This window comes from Cygnus olor, chromosome 4 (assembly GCF_009769625.2).
Source record: "Cygnus olor isolate bCygOlo1 chromosome 4, bCygOlo1.pri.v2, whole genome shotgun sequence".
NCBI lineage: Eukaryota > Metazoa > Chordata > Aves > Anseriformes > Anatidae > Cygnus > Cygnus olor.
Genome location: NC_049172.1, coordinates 68,253,738 through 68,271,468, shown reverse-complemented (window position 1 = coordinate 68,271,468; position 17,731 = coordinate 68,253,738). Strand labels below are relative to the sequence as shown.

At 42.8% G+C, this 17,731-nt stretch overlaps 1 protein-coding gene across 3 annotated transcripts in view; it reads left to right on the top strand.

Moving 5' to 3' along the window:
* SH3BP2 (SH3 domain binding protein 2) overlaps window positions 1-17,731 on the top strand; it is an 85,829-nt gene that overhangs the window by 38,816 nt on the left and 29,282 nt on the right. Inside the window, exon 1 of one of the 3 annotated variants that reach the window (XM_040554637.1) lies at window positions 8,889-8,985. The exons of 1 other annotated variant lie outside the window; for it this stretch is intronic. The gene's annotated coding sequence lies outside the window, so the exon portion shown is untranslated. Of the gene's footprint in view, window positions 1-8,888; window positions 8,986-9,370; window positions 9,381-17,731 lie in introns of those variants that run through there. One more of the 3 variants, XM_040554639.1, reaches the window with a different exon arrangement.

Sequence of the window (17,731 nt, the reverse complement as noted above, 5' to 3'; positions counted from 1 at the left end):
AGAAATACTAGTGATAAAATGTATCTGTGGGGAAATAAAATGAGGGCTGATTGTCTGCAAATTAGTTTGTGATGAGAACAGCTCATTTTTGGTAGGAATAAACCTTGCAGGAAAGGGAAATTTTGTTCTGCACCGCGTTGTGTTACCTTGATTTACCAGAAGTTCAGTACCCTATATGTTTTCTAAAACTCTTTTCCGATAGACTTTCAGTAGTTCAAGTAACTCTGTGTTTTGTGAGTACTCCTTTTGCTTACCATTACTGCTATGTTGTCAATGCACAGAGGGATGTTAGAACAGAGCTGACTGGTCGGCCTCGACGAGCAGTTATTCCTTGTTGTTTTTCCTCCTATGTTCTGACTTCGTACTGCGATGCTCCACAACGCATGGTCCTCACGTCAGCTGTGTCTTAAAAGTCAGCATCTCCTGTGCTCGCTTACAGAGATCAGTCCTATATCATACCTGTCTCTGCCTTAAGACTACGTGGGGCATGCCCTGCACTTACTGTTTAAATAATTTTATCTATTTACAGTGTTATGTTCATTTATGGGTAATAAATTTGTCTTCGATTGATGAGTCATAGAAAATGCCAACTCATGTCTCTTGTTTCTTTATTCCCAGTTCAAGGCTCACATAATTTCATTACAGTTTGGTGTGTAAACTTTCCTTGAAAACACTGCATTTGAAATACATTCCTGAATCTGAAGAGGGGTGCAGGGGTTTGTAGTCATCTGCATTATGTCTGTCACAGAGTGTGCGCTCCTCAGAGCGAGACTGCACAGCACCAGACAGCTTCCCCAAGGAGACAACACTCCTTTGTTCACTTCTGGCTGTGTTTTTTGCTTATTAGTTGAATTCTTGGCACAGTTGTTGGACAGATGTCGACAGTCACAATCACAAGACTGTTTTGGGTCCTCTGGTTGTTAGGTTTGGTTTCTAAGGAGCTTGCAGCTCTTCTTCCATTGTCTGTGCCCTTTTGAGACACTGCTGTCCTCTCCACCACCTTTCTAAGGGGCGAGGCAAGTTTCTCCATAATTCTCAATATAGAATGCTTTCTTCCTGATGGCACTGCTCTGTCACAATAATTCGGTCACAACGGCTGGTGCACAGATACTTCTAATTTAAGACATGGAGCTGTATATTAACATGACCAAAAATAAAATGAGATGCTACCTCTGCGGTGCTTTTAGTGTTTGTACTAGCTTCATCCAGATCTTACAGAAAATCCCAGCAAAATTCCTGCTGAGAAAAATAGGCAATGGATTGAGTCTGATGAAATATATATATATATACACACGTATTTTGAGAGCAGTGATGATAATGTAACGATGTTTGTATTGGTCATATGAAAGGTCCATCTAGCCCAGTATTTTTTACTACAACACCTAGAAAGTGGCAAACTTGGTGGAGGGAGAAGTGGCATGCATCTCTTTTTAACAACCAGTGCTGTTTTAGGCTTGCCCAGGCTCACTCGAAACCTGTCTGAACTCCCAGCATCTGCAGTGCCCTGAGGCAAGGAGATCCACTCACACAACGCCACCTTTTGTGGTGCTTGCCTCTGCTCTTTTGGCGATGGGGAAGCTAGCACTGCACACGGTTTCCCAGATGTGAGGCTTGTTGGGTTTATACTGTGGCATACCACTCTTCTCTGCTTTGCTCTTGTTCCCTTGCTGAGAATTGCCGATGTCCTGTTTGCAGTTGGACTCTTGCTACGCATTGAACCACCAGCTTTTTGGGGCCGTGACAGTCCAAGAGCTCATTCTTCAGTGGCCATAATCAGCCCAGGGCCCATAAATTTGTATGCTAAGTTAGGCAGATTTCTACAGTTATTTACACAAGAATTTAACCTTGCTCAGTTGCTCAGTGTTATTAAGTCCTTCCTCGCAGTCAGCACTTACCTTTACTACCCCAAAGAAGTCGATATCAGCACATTTTATCACCTCCCTTCTCACAAGAAGCTTTGCATTACAGTACTTTTATCATACCATGTATGACTATATCGAACAGCCTCGGTTCCGTGCCAGTTCCCAAGGAAGGAAGATGCCTTCCCTCACTGTGAAAACTCTCCGTGTAACTCCCGCCTTCTATTTCCTATCTTTTAACCATTTTTTGCCATTGGTGCTCGGCTTCCTGAAAAGTTTTTGGTGAGTAACTGCCCCGCGGGTGTGTTAGAGATTCAGACGGGACACAACAACCAGAGCTCCCTTTTCACATGCTTAATGACTCCTTTGGGGAACTCCAACAGATTCACTTGTGAAGCATAATTCCTCTTTCTAAGGGCTGTGCTGACTCTCCCTTACCACATTTTTAATTGCCTCTCCTAATTCTTTTATCATGCTCTTTATTAACTTACCCCAGCCCAGATGTCATGTCTACCAGCCCCTAGATCCCTGACTCTACCTTGGAACCATTAAAAAAATTGTCCTCACATTTATTACCTTTCACTTCCCAGGTGAAATGTTGGCTTTAAGCAGGAGGTTATACACCACAGTTTGAAGGTAGAACTATATTCTTGTAGAGCTCTTGGCAGAATAGTCCCGTTTCAGTGGCTGTCTATCTTGTTCATTTAAACTATAGCCTTTTCCACTGATCCTTCAGTTTGTCACAGGTTCTCTAACAACTCTTCCTTAAAGATTGGGTCTTGCGTAAAAACTTCCCTAATTCCTTTAGAGAAATAAGACATTTATTCAACTTTTTTTTTTTGATAATGTTCTGCTATGCTCTCATCTTCTCGGAGTGTACTTTAATCATATTGACTCTGCTGATTCTCTGGTATCCTTCCAGTTCTGCACGCATTCGGAAAACCATTTACTGTTGTTTTTTATAGCTTTTGCAAGTTGCTCCTCAGCAATAATTCTGGCCTACTTTATTAGTGCTTTTTAATGTGGTTTTTCTTTTTATTATTATCATTTTCTTCATTTGGATATGTGTCAGTTTTTTGAAGGATACTGTAATAGATTCTGCACCATTGCAGGACAGATAAACGATAAAAAATCTGCTACAGCTTCGTTCAGTTCAAAAGAATGCCTACAGTGAGGAGCCTTGCCAGAAAGAAGCTCAACGCAGCAGTTAAGAAAATAGTCTTCATGCAGTCGAGCAAGGATTTAAAGATAACTGTGGGAGAAACAGAGCAACCGTAGCTCACATACAAAGAAAGATTTGAGAAAGGGTGTAAGGATATCAGCACAGTCAAAGGGCAAGGTGAGGAACACTCAGTGTCTTGTTGGTACAGAAGGAAGCTGGAAACTGCCCTGGTTTCCCTGGCAATGCTGCCACCCACACCAGCAACTTCAGCTGTCTCCGCCAGGCAGACAGAGGCAAGAGATCCACAAACCCTCACGCTAGAATGGTTTTGAGGCTGCTGCAGCCTCCAACCTTAGGCTGTTCCCTCTTTCATCAAGCTTAAAATTAGCCCTAATATCAGTTGAGCGACACTGCTTTCCTATTCTTCTAGTGATGACTGCATATCTAAACCCTCCTACATGATATTGAAACCCTTAGCCACTGGGTTTTCTGGTGTTCATGCCTTTAAAGGCATGTCTGGAGGTGAACAGCTCTGAAAGGTTGTATTCCTGTGCTGGATTTAATGTCTTGCCCTTTGCTCTTCTTGGTATGAACCATCAAAAAAAAGGCAATGGTTATGTGAGTAGTAATTTCCTTCTGGAAACTTCACAACGGTGTATGTTATATCGCTTTGACAACACGAAAATAATTTTACTCGCTAACAGCAGACTGGAATCACTCTGATGATTTCCGTTACTGTGCAGTTTTCTGTGAGACTGGAAAGAGTAGGAGGAGATCACAGCATGGTGCACTCAAATCACGACTCGGATGTCGGAGGGTTAGCACTGTGTTATTTGGGATTCTCTGCCCCTGCAGCTACAGCTAGATTTCGTTTATTCAGTTTCAGAAGGGAAAAAACAGCAGTGATCTAGACACAAGTTTCTTTCTTGCTGCAAGTTTGGTGTTTATTGTGATTTTTACTTATTTATTGTGCTCAGTGTAAAACCAATTAATCTGTTTTAGATCGTAAGGAAATACTCCCTTGGAACATATGATAGAAACTGACCGTTTTCACCTGTCTTATCAGAACATGGGTTAGCAGATGAGGTTTTGTGGGAAAAGATCATACTTTCTGCAAATGAGAGCAGGCGAGTTAGGGGAAAATGCATTTTTCTGGTTCCAGTAATAGTCTCCTCCTCCTTTAATAATTATAACCATGCAGGCTGAAAATCCCTGCTATCCAGAGCAACATTATTTCCTCCAAAGGCCAGATATGTGACAGATTTCTTTCTCAGAATTTTTATAATTCCATGTTTTTCAAACACTTGTCATTTTCTTCTCTGATATTTAGTCCAACTGCAAAACACGTTAGTCAAATGGACGCCCTTGCATCTCCCGTGCCAAACCCAAACTAGAGCTGCTTCAGCACAAACACACCGAAAAACAGTCAGAAGAGGCTGCTGCTGCTTTCTGCAAAGAGGAGTGATATAATTTGCTTATGTGCAGATCAGCAAAAAAAGCAAGGTAATAATCTGTGTTGCCACAACAGTAATGACCCCAGAAAGATCACTCTCCTCTCATCCTGTGCATCAGCAAGACTGTTAGATTGAAGACAAGGAGTTGCATACTAGCTGTCAGCCAAATATGTTGCAGAAGTCCTAGTGAGTTTATTTCCTTGAAGCTTCAGCAGGAAATCATGACAGAAACAGGCAAAAGGCCTTCACAAAGCCCTGCTTTTTCTGGCATACTTCCTCCATCCATTATGAATTACTCTGTCTCTGTGGGGATACAGTTGGGCCCTGGAATAGATTATGTAGCTTAAATTAATAGCAGTATTTGTCAGCATTGGAAGGAAAGAAAAAAAACCACAAAGGCTTTATTTTTACCAAAGGCTTGGTAAGAGTCCTATAAACACAACAGAGAATACTGTTAAAGAAAACATTTGCTCTTTTTTAGATCTCTTTATCTTTGGAATCTAAATATTTTTCATATTTCTCTGGCACTTCTAACTAACAAAGATAAGAACCCTCCTTACACTAAATATATTGTCATTTTAATGCATGCCTTTTGGGGAGAACAATCAGAATCCATGTGCATCTCAGGGCAAATGTTATTATTTATGTGTACTGCACTTGGCTTGAGAGGCCCCCGTTAGGGCCTCTTGGGGTATTGTCTCTGGACACTCGTGATTTCAGTCTGCATTCCCAGGTCGGGATAGCATCTAAGAGAAACAGCAGCAAGCAGAATCAAAACTGGCTGTGATTCTGGGGTAGAGCAATAGATGGAAAAGCACCTGAGCATACTTAAAGCATTAGGCGTGTTGCATATTTAAACAGGTAACCCAGTCCACAGTCTCAAAGTAGGAAAATTCACTAGCATGACAGTACCAGCTTTAAATCTGGCATGATTCTTGTCACAAGACAAGGCAAGAGTACCTAAAATTTGACATACGTGCTTCTTCTGTTCCTTGGGAGTGAGGATGTTTTAGCACACGCTTTACAGAATAATGGACAGAATTACAAATAAACAAAACCAAAAACCCAGCAGCCTTCCCACCCCAGGTTTGCATTTTTGATGATGCTCGGTTTGGTGCGGACAGCCTGCACTGGGCTCTCCTTACAACTTGTGCCCCACATGACTTCGTGAAAAACAAGGAAAGGAACTTTTACAGAAAACTTTTAAAGAAACTTTACCAGCTGGAGCTCAAAGCACGTAGGAAGCCACCACAAATGGGAAAGTAGGTATAAACAGAGGTTCTGCAAAAAAAAAAATGAACGAAAGACTGATCAGCAAAAGTAAACTATGTCTCAAGCTCAGGAAGTGAGAATTGCCAAAAGGCAGGCCAAATTGTACACGCAAAGACAATTATCACAAATAGCCCAAGGGTTTGCAGGCACACACAAAAGAAGAGAAAAAGAGGAAGCAGGGCCGCGATGCAGCGAGGGACCGTATCCTCGGAATTCCGAACTGGTGAAATCACAAACAAACAAATGGTTTCGATAAGTCTGGTAGGTGGGGAATCCAGTCCAGCTGAAAATCATATGCTGTTTTTCTTAACGAGGGATATGCAAATGTTGTATTTAAGAAGTGAAATCAGTATCACAGCTATAGTCCCTTCAATCTGATTTTATATGCACATTTGAAGAAAAAGGGAATTGTAGAGGCAAATGGAATAAAATGGAACTTTTTCTTCACCAAAGTAGGCCGTGCCAGACTAGTCTGACCATCCTCTTTGATAAGAGCATGATTTTTTTAGGTGAAATTAATGTTACATTCACTGATAAAATGAAGTTGGGGTGTTGCCTCACTACAGAAGAGGATTAGAATTCAACGTAACTGGGTGGCTTCAATGATCAGAATGACATAAATTCAACAGTATCGTACAGTTGTGAGCTACTAAAGGCTTTGGATGTAAGTAATGAGTTCATCGGTTTGAGACAACTCAGAAAGAGCAAGCTCATAAAATAATTATGACTTCCTGACATTACGCAACTGTGATCCTAAAAGGCATTTCCAAGAGGAATAAGCAAGTGTTGCGGTCCTCTCAGATGGAATACTGCGTGCAATTTAGGTCACACAGAGAGCTCCTCTTTTCAGAGGAAAACTCAGCGGAAAAGAGAGATGTAGAAGAGCCTCTTACCTTGTAACATAGTGTGTGTAAAGGCTTGTCAGGCTCCAGTTCGGGGTGGGGAACACTTTCCTTGCTAAGGATCAAATATGCCTTTCCAACACCTTTGGCAGACCACACGTTGACATGCTCTGCTGTCCAGTAATAACATGTTCTGATTTTAATCATGGGCTGTACCATATAAAATGAAGTCACTGGGCATACGCAGCCAACAAAGTGAAGGTTCCCCGCACCTGCTTTAGCTTAGTGCTTTCAGTGCACTAATCTGTCTTCTCTGGAGACTTAAAGTTCTGGATTCAGTCAGACAGGAAAATAATTGCTGTAATTTCCACCAACCAAGTCAGGATGTTCTGACACAGAATTCACGCTGAATTTAGTGGAAGCGCTGCACACAAGCAGCTTTCCCTCTTGCAGTCTTCCCATGGGACTTATTCACGTTATATAGCCTGCCCACGGTTGTACACAGCTGTCAGTCCTTCTGCAAAGGAAAGCTAAGGCTGGGGGAAAGGCTGGTGCTGGCTGCAGCCAAGACACATGTCGTGGGAAAGTTTAAGGCGCTTCATTTTCCTTAGGCTCTGCCAGTGCAATTACTCCCTTGTACTCTGAAGTGATATTTTTCTTTACATAAAGACTCCTGCAAATCAAATGGTAGGTGTTAACAGCACGGTACTTATGCTCTAAGTCAATCAAGGCTCAACGCTCACTCGCATTTCCTAACCAGCTTTTGCTAGTCTCTGCTGTACCTACAGCACAGGGCTTCGTTTCACAGACCAAGCGCCATCCCTTTTGTGTTCAGAAAACTGATTGACTGATTCTTTTTGCTACCTCATACTTCAAAAATTTATGAATGACAAAGAGAAATACTAATAAATGGCACTCATGGGAAATACCGCACCACTGTGTTTTCTGACCACAGAAACCATTTTACTGCTATTGTAAAGGTTAAGGGCTTTAAAACTAACTTAAAACATTAGCTGAGTAATCAGCAAAGGACCCGCTGCTCTTTATTCAGATAAATCTGTAGGATTATGCCAAGATCAATGTTTTAGATAGAAATATTGCTTTATGAAGTGCTTTTTCACTTCTGTTCTTGTTACAGAAGTAAATGGAGTTAAAGGTGTGTACTTTGTATCTCTCACAATACTGACATCACACTAGCACTACTTGGTGTATCATTTTTACAAGATGGAAAACGCATTCTAAATTGCTAAACATTTTTTGTATTTTGCTTCTCTATATTTTTATATACCACTTTAATTTTTCAAGTTCCTACTCGTTTTAAAAAAAAAACATTTCTTTTGCTTCTGTTTTGTTTTCAGCTAGAAAAAAAAAATCTGGGAAGTAATAAAAGGAAAATGGAGAAGCAACAGCCCCAAGGTATACAAAATGCTGAATGAAATAAAAGCACATCTTAAATGAACATCTAACATACGAGAATGAAATTAACTTTTTCTTATCAACATTTAAGTCACCTTTTAGACTGCTTACAAATACCTTTCTAACCACATGCCATCTCTTAACTAGCGATAGGACTAGAAGAAATTGCCTCAAGTTGTACCAGGGGAGATTTAGGTTGGAAATGAGGAGACACTTCTTCTCAGAAGGAGTGGCTGGGCATTGGAACAGGTTGCCCAGGGAGGTGGTGGAGTCACCGTCCCTGGTGTGTTCTTGGAAAGGTTGGGCCTGGTGCTTGGGGACATGGTTTAGTGGTGACATTGGTGGTAGGGGGGTGGTTGGACCAGATGATCTTGGAGGCCTTTTCCAACCTTGATGATCCTATGATTCTATGAAAGGTTGGATGTGGTGCTTGGGGGCATGGTTTAGTGGGTGATATTGGTGGTAGGGGGACGGTTGGAGTAGATGATCTCGGAGGTCTCTTCCAACCTTAATAAACCTGTGTTTTGCATATGTTTTACGAGCAGCTTTCTCCTCAGCCCTGGCGTCCTCCAGGCAGGGACCAAGTTACGTGCATGACACCCTGGTGTCGGTCGGGGATCCCAAAGGCTGAGAAGCCCCTTCTCGGGGGCAAGCACCTGCTCACAGGGGATGGCAGGGGCTGGAGGCCAGGAGCTGCGACTTGTGCCCAGCACTTGGCACAACCAGAGGACACCGGGCGGCAATGGCGACGCCTCTGAGGGAGCCCGGAGGGGCACGACCCCCTCGGCGGGGCTTTCCACCGCCACCCCCGGCACCTTCCTTCCCGGAGAAGGCCGGCGGAGCCCCGGCGGCCGGGGGAGGTGGCAGGTGAAGGAAGGGGCGGGCGCTGGGCGCGGCGAGCGCCGTGCGGGGCCGGGCTCTCCCCGGAGCGGGGCTGAGCGGCCGCCCGCGGAGCCGAGCCGAGCCGGAGCCGAGCCGAGGTAAGAGCCCGCTCCCCTCAGCGCCGCTCCGGGGAGCCGCCATTTCCCCCCGCGCCCTCCTCCCTCAGCGGTCCCCTCGCGTGGCTGCCGCCTCCCCTCAGGGGGAGCCCCACGCGTGGGGCCGGCTCCCCTCTCCCTTTTCCCTTTTCCCTTCTCCTTTCTCCCGGGGAGGCTCCGGCGGGCCACGGCCGCCGCGGAGGAGCCCTCGAGTGGGGCGTGAGGGCGTGCCCGCGCCTGGCGCCGCCGCCATCTCCCCGGCGGCTCCTTCAGGTGCCCGCAGCCGGCCGTTTCCCTCAGGAGGCTGCCCCGTGTCCCCCCCCGGGCTGTGGGGCAGGGGGACAAATCCCCTCGTACCTCTCCGGGTTAAGATGTTTCCCAGTTTCAGCCGAGCCGCGGTCTCGGTGGTGTGTTGTGAGCATCAGGGGTGGTTTCCTAGCGGGATTCCAGTGATAATGTAAAGCATGTGCTCAAGGATGAGGCAAGAGCTCTTCAAGATGAAAGACAGATTACAAGTGCATCTTTAACAATGTTTTCTTTAGCCTTGTTGTCTTTTTCAAGACTGATTTGGTTCATGCTGCCTTCTTGGTCTAGGCTTGCAGTTCCTGCTCAGCTACAGGTGTAGACTCTGCACAGATTGTGTTTTTGTGTCTGTAGAGAGCAAGGGCAGATGGCTCGCGTTCATTTAATTCGTCAACTTCTGTCCCACAAGTGACCAGTGGAAATTGATAACAAATAATACCAATCTCCCGAAAGTGGATACACGCTTCCCCTCTTCCCAGCCCATCCACCAAGGCCCCTTTTCCATGGGTCCTGGCGATGCTAGCAGAGAAGAGGTCAGTGGTGGGACCGGACCGTCCGTGCTCCCTGTCGAAGTCCATCGTTACAGATGAAGCGGTGCCGCTGACAGGATGCCGCAGAGCCTCTCCTGCTGGTGCACGCGCTCCGGCTGGCCTGCACGCAGGCAGGACTTGAGTTTCCTGTGTGAAGTTAGTTGCATTAAACTGGTATATTTCCTACTGTGAAAAACAAAATGTCCACTTTCACTCTGCTCTCAGCGGTTTACGGCCAGGGGAAGAGGGTATGAAACAAATGAATGGCTGAATTATACACCTCCTCTGTTTCTTCTTAGTTTTATGTGTACGGGAAAGGTATAGCTGAAGCCTCTGCAGTTTATTTCATTGAGATACCTCCTTCAAGCTACAGTTGGAAGTAAACTTAACTTGCTGTTTTTCTTTTAGGCATAACACATGTTCCTTTCCCTTCCTGTTACTGTATTTTGGAGCCATCCTGCTGTTGCAAGAGAGCTGATTAATAGATACCCCTTGCCAATATTCCATTCCTGAGGAGTCAGTACTGGGTCAGCTTAGCGGTGGGTTAAACACTGTTTCCTGTTTGTATGTTTTTTGTTTTTGAGATCTTCCAGCTCTCCCTAAACTTCTCCACAAAGCATGACAAATTTCATACTAAAAAATCCAGCAAACAAGGAGCTTTTTTTGGAAGTTGTAAATGAGGGAGATACAGAGACGCCAGTTCTGGAAAAGGTTTGAAGTGTTCAAACCACCAAGAATGAATACACAGATGAATTCTTGCAGGCACCTCTGGCAGGGCTGTCTTGAGTGACAAACACCCTGTGTTGTTGACTGTTAATCTGTAAGATGCCACATGCAGATAAACCCTTGGACTTCTGGTCTTTTAAGACCAGGCTTCAAATCTAATTGTGTTGTTAGAAAACTTAGTTACCCTACCGAAAATGAGGTAGCAAGAAAAGTCTCCTACTTCAATTTTTTACGTAAACGGACATGTAGTAGCCTCCTTTGGTGGAAAACCAAACGTGGCAGCCACTTTGGTAGTGAATAGTAAGAATGGAAACTCGTTAAGATCTGTTAACTTCTTTCTTGTAACGTTGAAAGACAAACGTGGATGATCAAAAGTGTAAACCAAAAGGCACACGTATGCATTTGTTGTTTTACCTGTAGGAAAAGCTCTTTTGACACTCAGCCTCTGGTGGTTGCATTGTGTGGTCTTCACCCCATAGCCCTCAGGTTGTGAATGCATTTATTTCTGCGCATTACAATACAACAAGATTGTGGTAATGGAGGGGTATGAGCTTTGACTTGAGGAGGTTGACTTGGTGCTGGCATTTCTTCCAGTCTCTTTGGCAGGAGGTGCCAGACAATGGGTAACTCTCGCTCTTGCCAGTTTATCCAGCAGTTCCCTAAGTCTTTTGGAATGTGCAGCCCTGTAAGCATTGTGTCAGTTAGTTGCTGCTGGCTTAAGCCCTGGTCTTAAAAGTACTTGCAGATGTGAGTACCCTATTACTTGAAAAACTGATCATCTGTATGGCTGTAGGATCAGGATCTGGGCTTGTTACTTCTACCAGATCTGGCAGGATGTTTCATGGTTGCTCAGGCTCTCAGCAGAATCGATGGGTAGCCCTGCAAACAAGAGTGTGGGGATTTATCAAGGGATTTATCAGGGGACTTCCAGAGTGAGTTGGTTTTGTTTAGATGGGAAAGTATCGATACAATGATTCTGCCACAATGCCTTTAGTCTTTTGATGGGGATTTCTGAGGTAGGAGAGAAAACAACCTTATAGATAGCTATTCCTGTCTTGCATAGCAAGACAGATGTCTTGTCTTGCATGTTTCTTGCCCTTTTTAAGGTGAATTTATTCTATGAATGCACTTCCTGATGACATTGCTGTATTTTTGTGTTTGAACCTGTAATGTAGTCAACAGTGTCAGGAGATGGGAGAGATGAGCCTGGACTCAGAGGGACCTGAGGCAGCAAGAGAGGGACAGGACATCTTCATACATACAGTGCTAAAGGGAGTGTGCATTTTTTACACTATTTTCTCATGTACATATATCATTGCCAGTTCATTTAATACTTATGAACCGTTGCTAACTCTCTTGATAATAAATATCTTTTCCACTCATCTTAATGCCCAAATGTCTAGCAAGTTATGCCTTTTGTGATGTTTTGAGGAAAGAATTGAAGGCATTGAAGTTCTCGTCGGTTTGGGGTACCGTTGTAAACCTTAAGGAATTACTCACGGTACTGTGTAGTACAAGCATACGTCTCATCAGATTGCTTGCTGAAGCCAGATGAAAGGACCAGAGCACGTAACAGAATTCTTGGTGCATTGTGCTTTTTAAGAGCAATGTGCTTCTCCACAATATTGCTCCAAGAGCTATTTGAAGGCTTTTTTTTTCATTCTTGTCTCTTCTCTGTGAACTCCTATGTTGACTTTCTCATTTTTCTTTTATTAAAAAGAAGTGGGGTTGAAGAGTCCACGTTTCATTTAACGCATGCAGGAATCTGAAAACTGTTTTTCCTCAGGCCAGGGATGAATTCTAAACAAGGCCAAGTAGTAATTAGGGAAGAATGTAGAGACATGGCTTCCTATGGAAACAAACCTAAATGTGCTCCCTCTATCCCACCATGCCAGTAACAAATAATCTATTTAGTTTACTCGCTTGCCAGCTCATTTATAGTAATGACCCAGTTCTTTTCTTTTCCTAGGTGTCATTGTAGCAGTTATGCATATCTGGATGTCTTTGGCAGAATGATATTTAAAGGCAGTGTACGGTGCAGGAAAGTCAGAGAAGGAATTACAGTCTTCCGCTCAGAAATCAAACCTGTCCTTAGCAATGCTTATCTCTGCAGCCTCCACAAGCTTTTTTAAATTATTATTTAGGAGGAGGGAAGAGAATAGCTTGCACATCTACTGTAACACTTCTTCCTTCCACCATCACAGGCCAGTTTAAGGAGACTAATTCAGGGACGCCTGATCTGTACCTAGGGTGCTCTCTCAAGTTTTTCCCTGAAGTTGTTTTGGCAAATCTTAGCTTTGTGTAAGTGTACATTCTGGATCTGGCTACCAAAGTTTTTATAAGTGGCTGAGCTAGACAGCTGGCCTGAAAGAAGCAAATCTTTGGCTAACTTTTTGAGTACCTGCTTGCTGAATTTTGTTGCTGGATTAATCTTCCTATCTGTGGTTGCAGGGAGGTAGGAAAGGCAGACCTGTTACTTCCTTGCAACCTTAGCTTTCTGGAAAGACCACAGATAAAATGACAAGATGTAGAATATAGAACCAGTAAGGTTGGAAAAGACCTTCAAGATCATCTGGTCCAACCATCCCCGTACTACCAATGTCACCCACTAAACCATGTCCCTAAGCACCAGGTCCAGCCTTTCAATGAACTCCACCACCTCCCTGGACAACCTGTTCCAATGCCTGACTGCTCTTTCTGAGAAGAAATTTCTTCCTAATTTCAAACCAACACCTCCCCTGGTGCAACTTGAGGCCATTCCCTCTAGTCCTGTCACTAGATGCCTAGGAAACTCTTATTTTCATCCTCTTTATGTTTGAAAATTCTCACTGTTCAACTGGTTATCATGAAAGTTTTCATATTTTGCTTGTGCTAAATTATGATACTGACTGTCAAATTGTACATCATTAATCACGTACGACCAGGATCATTCTGTCCTAGCGGATCAGTAGGTGCACTTCCATCGTGAGGCATGTATTGTCTTCCAGGGAATGTGCGTACCTTTCTAACTTTCTTCTCCTCTCATGCTCTTCTAATGTTAAGTTGTTAAATAAGGAAGTTCCTAATTCAAGCTGACTTTGTATCTGTGTTTTTTAAAAGGTAAACATTTTGTTCTTCCACAGTTATATGCAATCATTCTACTGTATCTTATAATAACATGATTGTAGACCTTGGATATTTGGATATTTTAGGTCAGGGAGACAGGAATTTTGGGTTCTGTTCTTTAGAATATGTCTAATTTATGTAGGCAGTAATACAGAACATTGTAGTACGTGAGCACTCAGGGTAACTGTTGTAATTCCTGATTCCAAATGGATTTAGGTGACCGAGGAGATTTGTACAACATGGAGATCACTTTTACTCTCTCTTGTGGAATGCTTGGAAGACCTAGTAGCTGCATGTAGCTTTTAGACGACTTTATAAAAACTTTACAGTGGGCCATGTACTTAGATTAGGACTGTTTTTGCTTTATGGCATAGTAGACATTGCAACTAAACTTGGTTTAGATATACAGAGTCATCTTGTTTTGGCACGCGCGTGCAGAAAACAACTGTAGAACACTTCATTGGTATTCTTGATTGTTTCAGTGCAGGGATATATTGCAATCCCCAAACAGAAAACTCAGTGAACATATTTAACCAAGGCTTTGATTTCGTTATCCTTTCAGCTTCACCATACGAGAGACTACTAGGAGAAACTTGGATTTATGCCCTTAATCATGAACTCACCAGTAAGGGCTCTTCAATCTGGAATGAAAGATTTTGTTTGTTTCCTCAAAACATGAAAATAGAATTTCCATCAGAACTCACGTAGGATCAACAACTGAGCAAAATAAGATCTTTAATCATTTTTTTTTAAGAAATCTGGTGGCCTCACCAAGTAATATTTCTTTGCGTGGACACTAAAATCCCAACATTTTAGATTTTTTCTTTTTTTGAAGGAACACCAGACAAATATAGAAAGGCAATAAATGAGAAGAGGGAGTTGCATATATTTTAAGCAAGCATTTATTATTCACTTGTTTCAAGGTTTGTGCACTGCATGTTTCCAGTCTTTCCTCTAACTGAAGGATAACATGCTCTTTTAAAAATCCTAAAATCTCTCAACATAATAGCTGGAGCCTTAAAAGAACTGAGACTCAAATTTAGTGGTTGGCAACATTTTGTACTACTTAAACATGACAAATAAAGATGCTTTCCAATGCTCTGGGCAGTTTTGCAGAGCTGACAGTTTCTAAATTACTTCAGTTCTTCAGAGGTAAAATTCAGTCGGGGTTTCTGTGTAGACAGAGCATTGTTTTTGCCCAGTAAAGCAGATCCCATCACGGCAGCTGTCTTCTGCTATGTATATTCATTTAACACCCATGTTAGGGCAGTCGTCATTTCAGGGTGATCTGTTTGCTCACCTCCCCTGCCCCCTTTCCCCTGCCTGGTAGCTGCATTGCTGTCTTTTTGCTGTTTTCAGCATACCTGTAGAAATGGTAACAGGCTGTGACGGAGCCTCCAGGCAGAGGTGGGGGTATTTGCTTGCTTTCTCCTTCCTCTGTCAAAATGAACAGGGTGACAGACTGGAAATGGATCGACTCTTTGATTTTACCAATTATTTTTAACTGTGCTGTGCAGCTCTGGTATGTTGTTTGCACAGATGGAGCAGTACTGCAGTACTGCTAAAATTCAGGCACTGTGTCAGTTTCACTATAACTAAGTGAGTTTTAAAATAAAAAACAAAAACCTCCCACAAAACTGGCTGACTAGTACCTCCAGACAGCAGCTGCTCACTCCTAGAGCAAAGCAGGAGCAGCAGTACCTTGACCAGAAGTTTACGAAAGGCCCCAGTTCTTAGCGTTGGGATCACTGCGTTTATGTTACAGCTCATCTCTTGCCTTACAGCTCGTTTGCAAAATCCAGCACCCTGTCGGAACACTGAGTTCCAGTTAAGCTATTAGTCTCATCTTGCTGAAAAACAACCTGCATGTTGGAGTTTTAATTACCTTCCTCATCCCTGATTCTGACAGTATTCGGAAAGAAGAGGCTGAGAGTCCTATGGCACCAGTGTGCGTGTCTGGATCTGTCGCTGCCTCGGCGATCCTTGTGTTTCAGTTGTTGGCTAGAGGAAGAGATGATGGGAAGTGTGCTGCAAGACTCATCATGAAAGGTGATCTCTGCATAACAGAGACGTGACTAAAAGCAAAAGATTTCTCAGAAGTATGTGGCAGATCCAATCAAAGAGAGGAGGGAGGATAGTAGACACAGGTAGGAAGATTTAGGATTCCTAGGTTTAGTACTTATTTGGTCAAAAAATGCAACATACTGGATCATGGAAGAGTAGTCTGCATGGGTGAGAGTTTTCTCTATGAGGACAAGAATGTGAATTTAGGGTGGGCTTTGGTCACCCCATCTCCATTGTTACTCTGAGTGTTAATGCACCTCCTCATTGTTGAGGTCAGCCAACACAGAGCTGCCAGCTGCGCTGCATCTTTGGGTGTTATTCTTCTGCTTTAACAGATTGGAAAAAAGGCCAGGGTTAGTTTCGCGTGCAGTCTGCCTCTTCAGATGAACTGTGAACCTCTGCTGTGTGATACTAATTTTTAAACAAAACCCAAAAGCAACACTTAATTATAAATGTTCTTAAATTGAAGTGACTTAAAATAACTCCAGCTTCATCTTGTATTAGCACTGAGGTTTTCATTTAAAGCCATGCAAAACAAAAACCAAGAACCCTTGGAGGAGGGAAATCTCACTTAACACGTCAGTTTCCACTTTCATGTTTAGTTCTTCTCCAGACAAATATGCTTCCTTCTCTTCAGGAGAGCTTTTCTGTGCTGAAATCAGTCGCTGAAATGTCTTTATTTTTCTTCATGGAGCACTTTAGGGCAGCGTATCAACTTCTGCAGCAGATTCCAGTAAATGTAAAAATGTGTTTTCGTTTTCATTTTTCACATAATAGCCATTTAGTAACAAAAAAGAAGAGCAGCAGAAGTAGATTGTTGTGAATACCTCCGTGTTATCTGGTTAAATACAGCTTGTAAGACCAAAAGAAGAAGAAAAAAATAAACATGGTTCGATAGGAAGCTTTGTTTCCCTGTTCTATTTTTAACTTCGGCTAGTGTAGTGATAGAAATTAATCATCATTCTGGAAACAGTCATTTTTATAAATATTTGCATATTTTCCTATTAAATAAATGGTAGTCTGTTGAGGAGGGAAAAAAACACAAAGCTGATTTTGAGTTTAAATGTCTCATGAGCTATGATTTTGGGCGTTACACCATACTGTACCTACAGAAGTAGAAGCTAGATTTGATCTGCAATTTCTTTTCAGGGTCTGCACGCAAATCTTATTCCAAATTAAATCCTCTTTGAAATGGGCCTTAATCTCACATTTTATTAGCTCTCTTAAACCACTTTACAAAACTTCACATACTTATTACCATTTTGACATGAGTAAGGGACAATCTCTCCATTGGAATATTTGCAAAACTTTAAAAACTCTCCTATGAAGTAAAAAGCTTTGGTTTAAATGCCCTGTCCTTACAAATTTCATCTTAAAGTCTCCTTAGTTCCCCTTCGGTTCAGCAGAAGTTGCTTGCATGCATGTAAGTGCTGAGGTTAGCATTCAAACGAGAACGTAGCTAACCGTGAGAGTTGGTTCCTGCAACCAAGCAGCAGAGGCTTAAATTCCTAGTCTCTAATCTTGTGACAACCCTACTAAAAAGAGTAAATCGTTACCCTGATATTTCTGAACAGTAATTCTATTCCAACATGTCACGTAACTGTTCTTCTCCTAGATCAAGCTGGAACTTGCTATATACACTGTGAAGAGGCTGAGTTTGATGCGTTACAGGTGCAAGGCAGTTGTTTCCTGAAGTGAGAGCATCCCTTCTCTTGGAGCACTGCGGTATGGCCTGACTGCAGAGACAGCCCAGGCTGTTGCTGGACATTGCCAATTCATAACGTGCATCTCTATCCAAATCAAGCAGTGGCACCTTTTTGACCAAGGCTTTGTACTGAAGTCTGCTTCTCATTTTTCCTTGTGTTAATGAAACCGTATACTTCGGGTACGTAGGCTTGTGTGAGAGCTAGTCTCTGTCCTTTGCTTTGTTTTCTGCACTTTCCTGGATTCTTAGAAGAATTAGTATTTTTCTACTTTGTCCTGTTAACAATGTAGAGAGAAATCTAGCATAAAGAAACCTA